This window comes from Cannabis sativa, chromosome 3, assembly GCF_029168945.1.
Source record: "Cannabis sativa cultivar Pink pepper isolate KNU-18-1 chromosome 3, ASM2916894v1, whole genome shotgun sequence".
NCBI lineage: Eukaryota > Viridiplantae > Streptophyta > Magnoliopsida > Rosales > Cannabaceae > Cannabis > Cannabis sativa.
In genome coordinates, this window is record NC_083603.1 from 49973892 (window position 1) to 49988253 (window position 14362).

General features: G+C 35.5%; 1 non-coding gene across 1 annotated transcript; it reads left to right on the forward strand.

Annotated features, from left to right (window-relative positions):
- Positions 1 to 3383: 3383 nt before the first annotated feature.
- On the forward strand, positions 3384 to 3490 carry LOC133036387 (small nucleolar RNA R71). Its single transcript, XR_009687045.1, has one exon. It is a non-coding gene; the product is annotated as a small nucleolar RNA R71 (small nucleolar RNA).
- Positions 3491 to 14362: the final 10872 nt, after the last annotated feature.

The following is a 14362-nucleotide window of genomic DNA, read 5'->3' on the forward strand; positions in this document are numbered from 1 at the left end:
GGTTAATTGAAAGTTCATACTCATATACTTTGTGAGCTAATTCCCCCACCCCAAACTTACAACCCAACATTTTCCCCAATGTGGCTAAAAGTATAACCTTGAATTAGCTCGCCACAAGTTACACTCACCGCACTCACCCCAAACTTAATGTGAAACTTGGCTCTTGACAAGTGAGTAATTAAGTTAGGACATATGTGGAAATGCAAATTAAGATTGGCGTTAGATGTAGGATTGGGTTGCACAACAATAATAGGCTAAACGGCTCAAACTTGGGTGACTAGAGAAAAATTTATTTTATAGGGAAGGTTAGAAAGGCTCAAACGTCCAAAGATGGCCTAAATCATTTCTAAGTTATAAAGCTCGCTAGGATTTCGCCTCAAGGATTACACTAGCTAATTCTAGATGCTTAAACTCTCTCAAAGTGTTAGCTATTCCAAAAACTCAAGGTATGGTGGAATAACACAAGCACACAATTGTTGAAAGCATTCCTCATAGGCTAGCATTTGGACAAAAATAACACTTAAAATTAGCATTTTCAACACACAAACCAAGGCACTCCACAAATGGAGGGAAATGGATATTTTTCATCATCGAGCGCTACCCTAAATCAAGCTGAAAATACATGCAGTATTTTTCTCATTTGCAAGCTAAAACATAACATCACAAACATGACAAAACAACATGATTAATACACATCTAATCCACATAATATTTATTACTCACACAACTAAAGACGACAATAAAAGTAAACTAAGTAAACAATCAAACACAACCAGCAATAACAATTTAACTAAGGAGAAAAAGAAAACTCCCTCAAGATTTGAACTCTTCCCCACTAGAGTCTCTGCTTCAAAATGCTGAAGCGATGCTGATCCAATGCTGTACTGGGACCTACTGCTTCAACATACAAATTTGCTCACACCATATTGCAGCAGCCCCTTTTTTCTGTCATTCCTTGCTTTGCACCAGCAATAAAGATCACCACACTACAACAAAATCATTAGTAAATGTAGGAAATTAAAAGTTATATATATATATGTAATTATATAAGTATGTATACACTAATTTTTTTTTTTCTTTTTCTTCTTTTCCTCTTTTTTTTTTTCTTTTTTTCTTTTTTTTTCTTTCTTTTTCAAGGGGTGGCACACCCCAAACTTAATTGTAAATACATATATATTTTTTTCAAGGGGTGGCACACCCCAAACTTATTACATAGCATATATATAACTAAATATAATCATGTTCCTCCGCTCTTGGGTTGCCCAAATGTGATTCACTAAAGCCATGACAACCCGAGACCCTTCTTCCTCAACCCTCTTCCAATGTGATGGAGGTCTTTGCTCGATCAACCTCACCACTCCCAAACTTCACTCCTTGGCCTTTCACCAAAAATTTTCTTCTTGAAAGTGCATCACGTAGTTCTACCACCCCATCGGGGTACACTCTCACCACCAAGAAAGATCCATCACACCTTGAATCTAGTCGTCCATGAGTAGCCTTCGTTAAAGAGTTAGCAAAAATCACTTGTTGCCCAACTTCAAACATTTGAGACCAAAATTTTCTACTAAACTTCTTTTTCTTTCTCTTCTTTTTGGGTGGTTTTTTAGGGTCAAATGATGTTTTGTCTTTACTTTCTTGCGGCTCGTGATCCTTAGCAATTTCTTTAAGGGGAATCTTCTTTCTCACCTTCTTACTATTTTTGAATTTGGACTCCTCAACCATGTTAGGATCCATATCTCCAATTGCTAAGCATTCTCCTATTGCATCCGGAGCACGCATAGGATGAAAGACCTTGAATGTGGCTTGCTCATCTTGAGCTCTCATGGTAAGCTCTCCCTTTTCAACATCTATCAAAGTTCTTCCCGTGGCAAGAAATGGCCTCCCTAAAATGATTGGAACTTCCCTATCTTCCTCATAGTCAAGAATAATGAAATCGGCCGGAAAAATGAACTTATCCACTTGTACCAACACATCTTCAATTTTCCCTTCCGGATGAGCCATGGAACGATCCGCTAATTGCAAAGTGACGGTGGTTGGCCTTGCTTCTCCAATTCCCAACTTCCTAAAAATAGACATAGGCATGAGATTAATACTAGCTCCCAAGTCACAAAGAGCTCTTCCAACATCTCGACCCCCTATAGAAATAGGAATTGTAAAGCTGCCCGGATCTTTCAATTTGGGTGGAATTTTACTTTTCAACATAGCACTACATCCCTCCGTCAAAGCGACCGTTTCAAACTCGCCAAGCCTCCTTTTCTTTGTCAAAATATCCTTCAAAAACTTCACATAAGTTGGCATTTGCTCCAAAGCTTCCACTAAAGGTATATTGATGTGGAGCTGCTTTAGAACATCAAGAAATCTCCGGAATTGACCATCGTCTTGTTGCTTCTTGAACCGTTGAGGAAATGGTAGCGGTGGCTTTTGCAAAGACTTTTCTGCAGTAGAATGCTGAGTAGATGCTGTAACTACTGGGGGAATTTCAGCAGCTGAAGTTGCTGGTTTTTTCTTCATTTCCACCTCTTTTTGGATTGAAGAGGGCTCTTTACTGCCTGCTGCAGCCACATTTGACTCAATTATTTTTCCACTTCTCAAGGTTACCGCTTTGCAATGTTCTTTGCAATCTCTTCTTGGGTTTTCGGTGTCACTAGGCAAAGTGCCTTGTGGTCTATTCTTCAAATCATTGGCCAATTGCCCCAATTGAACTTCAAGATTCCGAAGAGATGCTGCTTGGCTTTGAATTACAGTGTCATTCTTGGCCATATAATCTCTCATTAAGCTCTCCAAAGAACTAGTTTGAGAGCCTTGAGGTTGGTGAGGTTGTTGAGGTCTTGGTTGTTGAGAAAAACCCGGTGGAAATGATTGCTTTCCTTGTGCTTGTTGTGCTCCACTTGAACTTTCCCCTTGACCTCCCCATGAAAAGTTCGGATGATGCTTCCATGCCGGATTGTAGGAGTTTGAGTATGGATTGTTGTTGCGGTTGAAGTTTTGATTACCCACATAGCAAACCGAAGCTGGATTTGAAGGGCAATTTTCAAAAGTATGCCCATCACCACAATACACACAAGAGATTTCTGCCCTTTGAATGGCAAATGGCTGGTTGTACACTTCCTCCCATATTCATATTCTTCAAAATGTTGGTCATTGAGGCCATTTGAGCGGTTAGAGCGGTCAAAGCATCTACTTCAAGGACACCCGCTACTTTTCGACTTGTCGGAGCTCTATTAGTTGACCATTGATAGTTGCTGCTAGCTATCCTTTCCAAAATCTCAAAAGCTTCATTGTAAGACTTGGAAAGAATGGCTCCATTAGCCGAAGTGTCCAACACCATCCTAGAAGCCGCATTGAGACCATTGTAAAAAGTCTCAAGTTGGATACAATGGGGAATACCATGGTGTGGGCACTTCCTCAACAACTCCTTGAATCTTTCCCATGCATCACTAGTAGTCTCATCTTCCAATTGTTGAAAGGACATGATCTCGCTTCGAAACTTTGCATTTCTTGTTGGAGGAAAGTACTTTCTCAAAAAATTTTCAGCCAAGTCATTCCAATTAGTCACCGAATCGGGAGGAAGAGTATTAAGCCATGCTCTAGCCCGATCCCTCAAGGAAAATGGGAACAACTTCAATCTTAAAGCCTCTTCACTTACTCCTTGTAGCTTGAAAGAATCACTCACCTCCAAAAATGAGCGAATATGGAGGTGAGGATCTTCCGTTGGCGACCCACCAAATTGACCAACCGTTTGGAGCATTTGAAACATGACGGGCTTGAGCTCAAAGTGAGGTGCTTGGAATTCGGATCTCACAATACCCGGATTTAGCTCATTGAACATAGGGGCTGCATACTCTCTTATTGCTCGGGCTCCATCATCGGCCAAAGCAATAGGATTGGCTTCATTATGAGCACCCCCAATTTCAAACCCATCGGCCATATTGCAGCGTTTTTTAGCCTTTTGTTCCTTCCTCCTTTGTCTAAAAGTGCGTTCAATTTCGGGGTCAATAGGAGCAAGTTCAAGGTCTTCTTCTTGCTCGTTCATGCACTAGATTAAATCTGAAAAAGAAAAAAAATTCAGCGCACCAGATAGGATTAAAACTTTAAACAAGAAAATAAATTGCACAATAGTTGATAATACACAATATTTAGTTTCAATCCCCGGCAACGGCACCAAAAACTTGTTGTGAAAATTATATACGCAAGTATACGCAGTCACACCAGTAATAAAGTGATAAGTAAGATCGTCTCCACAGGGATTGCAAACAAAAATATCTTGTAAAACCAACTAATTACAACTTAAAATAAAAAGAAATAATATGCAAATGGTTGAGTAATGGTTCAAAATTAAAATTGACAAGAATTAAACCTGCTAAAATTAAAACTACTGCTGCTAGAAAAATTGTTTGCAAGATAAAAATATATAATATGGCAAAAATGGCTTGAATAACTAATTCCTTCTAGTCAGGTTTTTTTACAGTCAGTACAGCATTGGTTCAGCATTACTCTAGCATTCTGCACAGAGATAACAACAAATTCCTCTAGGCTTGTGAGAATTTTCCAACACTCACAACTTTAATCCTACCATTAAGCTCAATATATTCCTATATCAAACCAGCAAGCAGGACACCATTCAAACATTCATTTGGTAAGTTATGCAAGGTAAATGAAATATTCCTATCCACTTACAAAGAAAAGCCTAAATCTAGGTTTTCACTTGCTTCATTCAAGTTGAACTACTAGATCTAGCCCTTCCAGTACAAGATCTAGCTTAGCAAATTGTTATTCATGGCCAAGAAACAACAATCAATTAAAATGAAACTCACTTGAATGAACAAAGGCAAACAAATGCTAAAGTAAGCTTAAAATTTAATCATACCCAACTTAGAAGTTCATAGTCATTCAAGCCTCAAAAGTTTAGCTCATATTCAAATAAGAAGATAAAATCCAAGCTAAAAACAAATCATCCATGGCTGCTGCCCAAATTTGCAATCTCAAGAAGTTTTTTTGATACTAAGTACAATCAACAATAAAAGAGAGTAAAGAAAGAAAACTAAAGAAAAGGGGTAAAAGAAAAGTCAAACACTAAGGCTTGGTCCCCTCTTCTTTCTTCTTTGTTGTACTTCCTGCTGCAATTAAAGCTCCTCCATAGAAAAAAATGGCAGCTGCCCCGTACTGTACATACAAGATGATGAAGATGACTCCCATGTACTTGCTCTTTTCTTTTCTTTTTGATGTTGGGTTTTTAGGGTACCAACCTCCTCACCCAAAATAGAAGCCCAAACTTTTCCACTTTGGCCCACTAGGGTGAGACCCCTTTCTTCCATGTCAGCTAGCTGATGCAATTTGAGTGATTGGACCGAAGTTGCTGAGGTGGATAAGTGAAATTCGTGTTTCCACGTCACTGCCAGGATGCTGAATTCACTTCAGCATTGCTTTAGCATTGCTTCAGCAACCAACCCAGTTCCAGCTTGTTGTGAAAATTATATACGCAAGTATACGCAGTCACACAAGTAATAAAGTGATAAGTAAGATCGTCTCCACAGGGATTGCAAACAAAGTTTGATATAAAATCAACTAATTACAACTTAAAATAAAAAGAAATAATATGTAAATGGTTGAGTAATTCAAAATTAAAATTGACAAGAATTAAACTTGCTAAAATTAAAACTACTGCTGCTAGAAAAATTGTTTGCAAGATAAAAAATATAATATGGCAAAAATGGCTTGAATAACTAATTCCTTCTAGTCAGGTTTTTTACAGTCAGTACAGCATTGGTTCAGCATTACTTTAGCATTCTGCACAGAGATAACAACAAATTCCTCTAGGCTTGTGAGAATTTTCCAACACTCACAACTTTAATCCTACCATTAAGCTCAATATATTCCTATATCAAACCAGTAAGCAGGACACCATTCAAGCATTCATTTGGTAAGTTATGCAAGGTAAATGAAATATTCCTATCCACTTACAAAGAAAAGCCTAAATCTAGGTTTTCACTTGCTTCATTCAAGTTGAACTACTAGATCTAGCCCTTCCAGTACAAGATCTAGCTTAGCAAATTGTTATTCATGGCCAAAAAATAACAATCAATTAAAATGAAACTCACTTGAATGAACAAAGGCAAACAAATACTAAAGTAAGCTTAAAATTTAATCATACCCAACTTAGAAGTTCATAGTCATTCAAGCCTCAAAAGCTTAGCTCATATTCAAATAAAAAGATAAAATCCAAGCTAAAAATACTTCATCCATGGCTGCTGCCCAAATTTACAATCTCAAGAAGTTTTGAATACTAAGTACAAACAACAATAACAAAGAGAAAAAATAAAGAAGACTATCAAGAAAGGGTAAAAGAAAATTCAAACACTAGGCTTGGTCCCCTCTTCTTTCTTCTTTGTTGTACTTCCTGCTGCAATTAAAGCTCCTCCATAGAAAAAATGGCAGCTGCCCCGTACTGTACATACAAGATGATGAAGATGATGATGTGTACTTCCCTTTCCTTCTCTTTTTGTTGTTGGGTTTTTAGGGTACCAACCTCCTCACCCAAAATAGAAGCCCTTACTTTTCCACTTTGGCCCACTAGGGTGAGACCCCTTTCTTCCATGTCAGCTAGCTGATGCAATTTGAGTGATTGGACCGAAGTTGCTGAGGTGGATAAGTGAAATTCGTGTTTCCACGTCACTGCCAGGATGCTGAATTCACTTCAGCATTGCTTTAGCATTGCTTCAGCAACCAACCCAGTTCCAGCTTGTACTCCTTTTCTTCCTTGCTTCTTTTTCTTTTACCTATCAATTTAATTCCTCCTTTTTCAACAAAATAAGCACAGTTAATTGGAAAAACACACTCAACAATCTCAATATTTACAAAACTTAAAGGTTAGATTACTAAATAGAAAATAACACTAAAACTAATTAAAATTAAGCAAAATAAACACATTTTCACTACTCTCCTCACAATACTTTAGTTTAAAAGCATAAAAATTAACTCTATAACATAGAGTTATCAGGATGGCATGCTGTGCATGGCCATCCGCGCGCAGATCTGGGTGCATGACCGAGAGATCACGGCGCAGGGAGGCTGCAAGCAGCCCTTCCGCGCGCGTGATCATGTTGCTCGTCACCCCGATTTTTCCAATTTTCAAAAATTCATAACTAGTTCAAATTAAATCGAAATCGAGTTCTGTAAAAAGGTAAATTGCTTAGAATTTTCCAAACTATCCAACAAAAATAATTACAGAATAAAAACAGTAACCATTTTTCCCAGAATTCACAAACAACATTCAAACATCAATATGACACTCAAAGCAACATGATACCATCCAAAAAACAAGCAAATCGTTTTAAGTCCAAATTTCTTGCAAGCAAATCAATTACTATGGCTCTGGTACCAGTTGTTGGAAGTTATTTTACCTGGAACTTAGATCTACTCACAAGTATGTTGATTTAACAATCTAAATATGAACTTCTAAAACGATATGAAATTAAACACATAAGAGTATGAGAAATCTTACAGTGATTGCAGCGGAATATATATGTCTCCTCCCACTCAGATCTCTAACCCTTGATTCCTTTCTGTAGCAGAGTATAATCAAGATCTGAGCCCGAAAGTCCTTCTTTGTTGTCTCTGAAATCTACACAGCCTTCCTCACTATGATTGAGGTATTACTTGATGTGTGTGGGCACTACTCTAGCACTCATACATTTTGAAACAGTGAAGGTATAGAGAGAGAGAGGGTGGGGGCTCAGAGAGAATTTTCTGAGAGAAAATTCTTTCAGAATAATGCTGTGAAAAGCTTGTACAGAGATATTAAAATCTGAAGCCTTTGCCTTCTATTTATAGAAGACCACCAAGGGCTATGATTGACATTTTGAACTGAGAAAATCAAGGGGAAAAGGAAGGTAAAGGGGCCGGCCTAGGCAATGTGGAAACAAGGCTTGCCTCTTTTCCAACTTTCCTTTTCCTACACTTGATAGTTTCCCTTTTTGTGAAATATTGCCAATTCCATTGTTCAACCATATTAATGATTAATCTAATTACTTAATAATTAAAAAATAATTATCAAATAATATATTATCATTTATTTTATTAATAATGAAACTAATTAAAGTTTCCTAATTAATAAATATGCCCTTCAAAATCTCTATTTACTGTTTTGCCCTTAATGAGTGCTAAATTCTCAAACTGACAAGTCTATCTTGAGAATTTTTAATTGATTAATTAAAATCAATTAAATGAGTCCTACAAGTAATATCATCTCAACTAGTGAGGGGACCATGGGTCTATATATCCGAGCTTCCAATAAGCAGATCTTGAATTTACCACTTAAATTCACTGACTTATTAATTCTTCGTTGAATCCACACATAGAACTCAGAATTGCACTCTCAGTATATAGAATGCTCTATATGTTCCACCATATAGACACATTATTAGTTATCCATTGTTATAATCCTAATGTGATCAATGATCCTCTATATGGATGATCTACACTGTAAAGGGACTTAGATTACCGTAACACCCTACAATGTATTTTATCCTTAAAACACTTAACCCTGTATAAATGATATTTCAACTAAGTGAAATGAGTACTCAATCATTTATCTCGTTTGGTTAAGCTCGAAGGAAATCACCCTTTGCTTACTATTCGCCAGATAGAAGCTATAGACTCCATATTTATGTTAGCGCTCCCACTCAATCGCACTACCGTGTTCCCAAAATGTATGTATTGCCCAGACTAAAGTTTTAGGCTTAACTAACAAATCAAAGAACACGAATAACACTCTTGAAATTAAGCCTAACCATATCAGGATTTAGATCATGTGATCTAGGATCAACTTCTGATATTGAATTGAATAGATGTTTACGGTAAGTTTCAAAATCTAATTCAAAGTTCAATATCGGTCCATTCCAATGCATACTCCATGCATCCAACCTGAGCTTTACTTTAACCTATGTTCTGGAAAGAACATAACATTTCTCCAAATGTAAGTAAACTCTGTTGTAGATTGTCATATCAGTGAAACCCAGTGTTCTAATAAATCTAGGAATACTTTATTCACATAGTCATGTTTATTTTCCACTGTGTTGACGACACAATAAACATGTTCAAGTATGTGAAAGGGGTTTGGATGAATTTATAAATCAAATAGACAAGCAATTGATTAAGTGAACCAAAACATACACAAGTGAATGAAAAATTACTTCTGTTACTTTATTGATATAGAATAATCTGGATTACATTGAAACAGAGTTTTATTTAGGGCATAAAACCCAACACAGGGTGATACGTACATTTTGGGAACATGATAGTATAATTGAGTGGGAGCGCTAACATAAATATGGAGTCTATAACTTCTATAGGAATTTAGAAGTGAAACGATGATATACTTCGAGCTTGGCTAAACAGAGATAAATGGTGGATATCTCATTTCACTTTGCTGAAATATCATTTATACGTAGCTAAGTGTTTTAAGGATAAAATACATTGAAGGTGTAATGGTAATTTAGTTCCTATTCAATGTAGATCATCTATTAGAGGGTCATTGATCAAATTAAGATTATAACAATGGATAACTAATGACGTATCTATATAGTGGAACATATAAAGCGTTCTATATGACGGAGAGTGCAATTCCAAGTTCTAAGTGTGGATTCAATAAGGAATTAATAAGTTAGGGAATTTACTTGGTAAATTCGGTTCGACTTATTGGAAGCTCAGTTTATATAGGCCCATGGTCCCCATACTAGTTGAGACCATACTGCTTGTAAGACTCAGTTAATTGATTTTAATTAATCAATTATAATTCTAAAGTTAGACTATGTCTAGTTTATGAATTTTCACTAAGCAAGGGCAAAATTGTAAGAAAAGAGATTCTAGGTTTTATTTATTAATTAAGAGACTTTATATGTCTAATTAATAAATATATTAAATGAAAATATTATTTAATAATTAATTTTCAGTTATTAAATAATTAGAATTGGCATTTAAATGGTTGAATTTGAAAATTGGCATTTTTGAGAAAATGAGATGCAGAAATGATAAAACAGCAAAATTGCCTAAGTGAGGCCCATTATCCAAAGCCCATGGCCGACCACTCTTATAGATTTTATCACTTATTTTTTCATTATTTTAATGTCAAATAATTCTAACTTAAACATAGGTGGTTACCTATAAATAGATAGTGATGGCTCACATTCACACTTAACTTTGTCAGATGAAATTTGAGCCTCCTATTCTTTCTATATAGCTGCCACTTCCTTTCTCTTTTCTTCTTCAATTTCAAAATCCTTGAGTGATAGAGTAGTGCCCACACACATCAAGTGGTATCTCAATCATAGTGTGTAAGACTGTAGGAGATTCCAAACAACAAGAAGGAGAATCAGCATCAAAGGAAGGAGAGAAAGAGATCCAGGTTCAGATCTTGATTATGTTCTGCTACAGAAAGGAATCAAGGGCTAGAGATCTGAACGGAAGGAGTCATTATATTCCGCTGCACCCAATGTAAGGTTTCCTGAACTTTATATGTGTTTATTTCATTGTTTTAGAATTCATATTAGGATGTTAATGAAACATACATGGTAGTAAATCTAGATCCTGGTAAAATATTTCCAACAATTTCCAGTTTCGAATTTAATAATTACGGTTCAAACTGCACCGCACTATATATTACAAAGTCACAAATTTTTACAATATGATTTTTATTCTTTTTTCATATAAGAATAAATATATATAATATATGTGTATATTACTTTATTATTTAGAGGCAATTTAATATAATGACTTGATGATTGTTGTACATGTTATGATGTTAAAACTCTAATAAGATTTTTTTGGTTTTGTATTGTTAAAGCTTTATTAGTTTGATTTTTAAATTTTTATTATAATATTTGATTATGATGATAATGTAAACTGCTCAAACTGTACCGCACCACAATGTATTTTTGTGGTGTGAATTTTGTGGTTTTAAGATCTCGCGGTTGCAGTTTGAGAAATTATAAAAATCACATATGCGGTTTGGTTTAAAATAATGGCTACAATCCGCATTACCCGCACTACGAACACTCCTAATAAAAAAGTTAATTAAAGAAAAATAAAAACCCTCATCACTTCTTCTCCTTCTCTCCTCTCGAGCAAGCCAAACCACCAACATAAACTTTTTTTTATTTCAATTTCTTATGTTCTAAATTAGTTTCCCAAGCCTTAGTAGCAGCTAGGAGTAAGCTACCTTGAAGAGGAAGCCTGAGGTAAGACTTTGGTTCTCTTTTATTTGAAAAGCTTAGGTTTTGAAAGTTGAGTTTTGGTTTTGTAGTGATTGGGGTACAAGTAAGCTTATGGTTTTGTTTTTGGGGTGTTTTGGGATTGGTTTTGATGTTCATTTGATAGTTTTGTTGCTGCTTTGAGGTGAGAGTCAAGTTTGAATTTTTAAGCTCAAAGCTGAAGCTCTCATGGCAAGTTTTGATTTAGGGCACATTTTGATTACTGCCATGTAGAGATTGTTGTATGATTGTTCTGGGAAGTTTAGAATCGATTAATTAGCTTTTGGTGGGGTTTGGAGAAGTTGAAACTCGGGATTTCACGTTTCCTATAAAAAATAGTAGACTATTTTTGGAAAAACGGTATACCATTTTCCCCGCCAAGAAACCCCAAAAATGGCTTACCATTTTGGTGATGTTTAGAACTCCCGTTTTTCATGTTTTCTAGATATTTAGGGTATTAGTAACCTAAGGACTGTTGGAAATTATAGGATCTAGATTTACTAACAAGTATATTGGATTAACAACCTAATATGAATTCTAAAACAATGAAAATAAACACATATAAAGTTAGAAAACCTTACAGTGGGTGCAGCGGAATAATATGACTCCTTCCGTTCAGATCTCTAGCCCTTGATTCCTTTCTGTAGCAGAGCATCACCAAGATCTGAACCTAGATCTTCTTTTCTCCTTCTTTGATGCAGAAATTCCATAGTCTTCCATACTATGATTGAGATACCACTTGATGTGTGTGGGCACTACTCATCTCACAAGGATTTCGAAATTTTCTCTCTTTTTCTCTCTTGAATTTCGTGGCTTATAGGCATCATATGATGTGCAAGAGAAGAGAACAAGGGCTGCTATATATAGGGAGAAGGGAGAGCACAACTTTCTAAATAAAACAGTTTCTTTAATTACTGTGTAATCAATTAACTGCCTTATTTAGTGTGATCAACCACTTTCCTATTTTTGCTAGGCTTTGATTAGCAATTACATGGCAATTAAAATTGAAAATAATAATTGGGAAACACACAAAGAGGTGCCGGCCATAGGGTGATATGGGCCTCACTTGGATTTTGCAGTTTCCTCAATTTTATTTCAATTTCTCCAAAAATGCCATTTTTCTAATTCTAATCATTTAAATGTCAAAACTAATTATTTAATAACTAAAATAGATTATTAAATAATATTGTCATTTAAAATAATTATTAATTAGACATACAAAGTCTCTTAATTAATAATTAAACCTAGAAACCCTTTTCTTTACGATTTCATCCTTAAACTTTGAGAATTCATAAAGTAGACATAGTCTAACTTTTAGAATTATAATTGATTAATTAAAATCAATTAACTGAGTCTTACAAGCAGTATGGTCTCAACTAGTATGGGGACCATGGGTCTATATAACCGAGCTTCCAATAAGTCGAACCGAATTTACCAAGTAAGTTCCCTAACTTATTAATTCCTCATTGAAACCACACTTAGAACTTGGAATTGCACTCTCAGTCATATAGAACGCTCTATATGTTCCACGATATAGACACGTCATTAGTTATCCATTGTTATAACCCTAATGTGATCAATGATCCTCTATATAGATGATCTACATTGAACAGGCACTACTGTTACCGCTACACCTTCAATGTATTTTATCCTTAAAACACTTAACCCTGTATAAATGATATTTCACCTAAGTGAAATGAGATCTCCACCATTTATCTTCGTTTGGTTAAGCTCGAAGGAAATCATCCTTTACTTCTATTTGCCAAATAGAAGCTATAGATTCCATATTTATGTTAGTGCTCCCACTCAATTGTACTACCGTGTTCCCAAAATGTAAGTATCACCCTAACCCAAAAGTAGGCTTAACTTACAAATCAAAGAACACGAATAACACTCTTGAGATTGAGCCTAACCATATCAGGATTTCGATCATGTGATCTAGGATCAACTTAGTGATATTGAATTGAATAGATATTACGGTAAATTTTAACATATCTAATCAAAGTTCAATATCGGTCCCTTCCGATGTATACTCCATACATCCGATACTACTAAACTTTGCCAATGTCCTGTAAAGGACATAACACTTTTCCAAGGTGTAAGAATACCTATCGCTGAATATACCATGTCAGTCTAAATCCAGTGTTCTGACAAATCAGGGAATAAAATTTTGAACATATAATAAAGATTATATTCCACTGTGCTGACAACTATAATCTTTAACAAACTCATATGTTCTGGACTTAAAAAAAATTCATACATTATGTACCTATAATCATGAAATAAATCATGTGAACCATGCAACATAAAATGTTATTTCTGATCTTTATTAATAAGTAAATCTGATTATATGAAATGAGTTTTATTTAGGGCATAAAACCCAACAAACTCCCACTTGCACTAATATAAAACAAAAAAGTGCATTTCAAATAATCATTAACACCTTGATACACAAATCAAGTGTAATAGTAGTAAACTCCTTGTAATTGGATCTGACAGGTTGAATTAAACACAATCTCTTCTCCACCATTACTCTTCCTTAATCACAAAATCCTTGATAATGTGAAATTCCTCTCTATATGTCTACTCTCTTGGGATACTGGATTCTATACTTTTGGGCAACTACTTCTTGGTTATTCAGGAAGTAACCCTAGTAGTTAAGGCAAGTTGGAACAGTGCCATAAATGTATAGAACTTTCCTTAGACTGAATAAGTATCTTTCCTGCAACTTTTATCATTCAGTCTCTTTCTGGTAGACCAAGAGATTTCAGATAGGTTTTTACACTTCTCCAAAATCGCTACTCCACCTCCAAAGTAATCACCATCTCATCAGCAGACTTTCTAGCACAAAGGCAAGTCTTGAAATCTGATGTGGTGTAGTCTAAGAGTTTTAAACAAACACCCTTATTGACTAACATATAGTTCCTCTTCTTAATATTAAGATTTACTTGATTGTCTTCCAATGTTCCTCTCCTGGATTAATCTGATACTTACCCATTACTCCCACTCAACAACAGGTGTCTGGTCTAAGGCATACTAAAGCATATCTGAGACCTTTCACTGTTGATTTAAGAAATTCTTTCATGGCTTTATCTTCTCTGGAATAGTTGAGACTT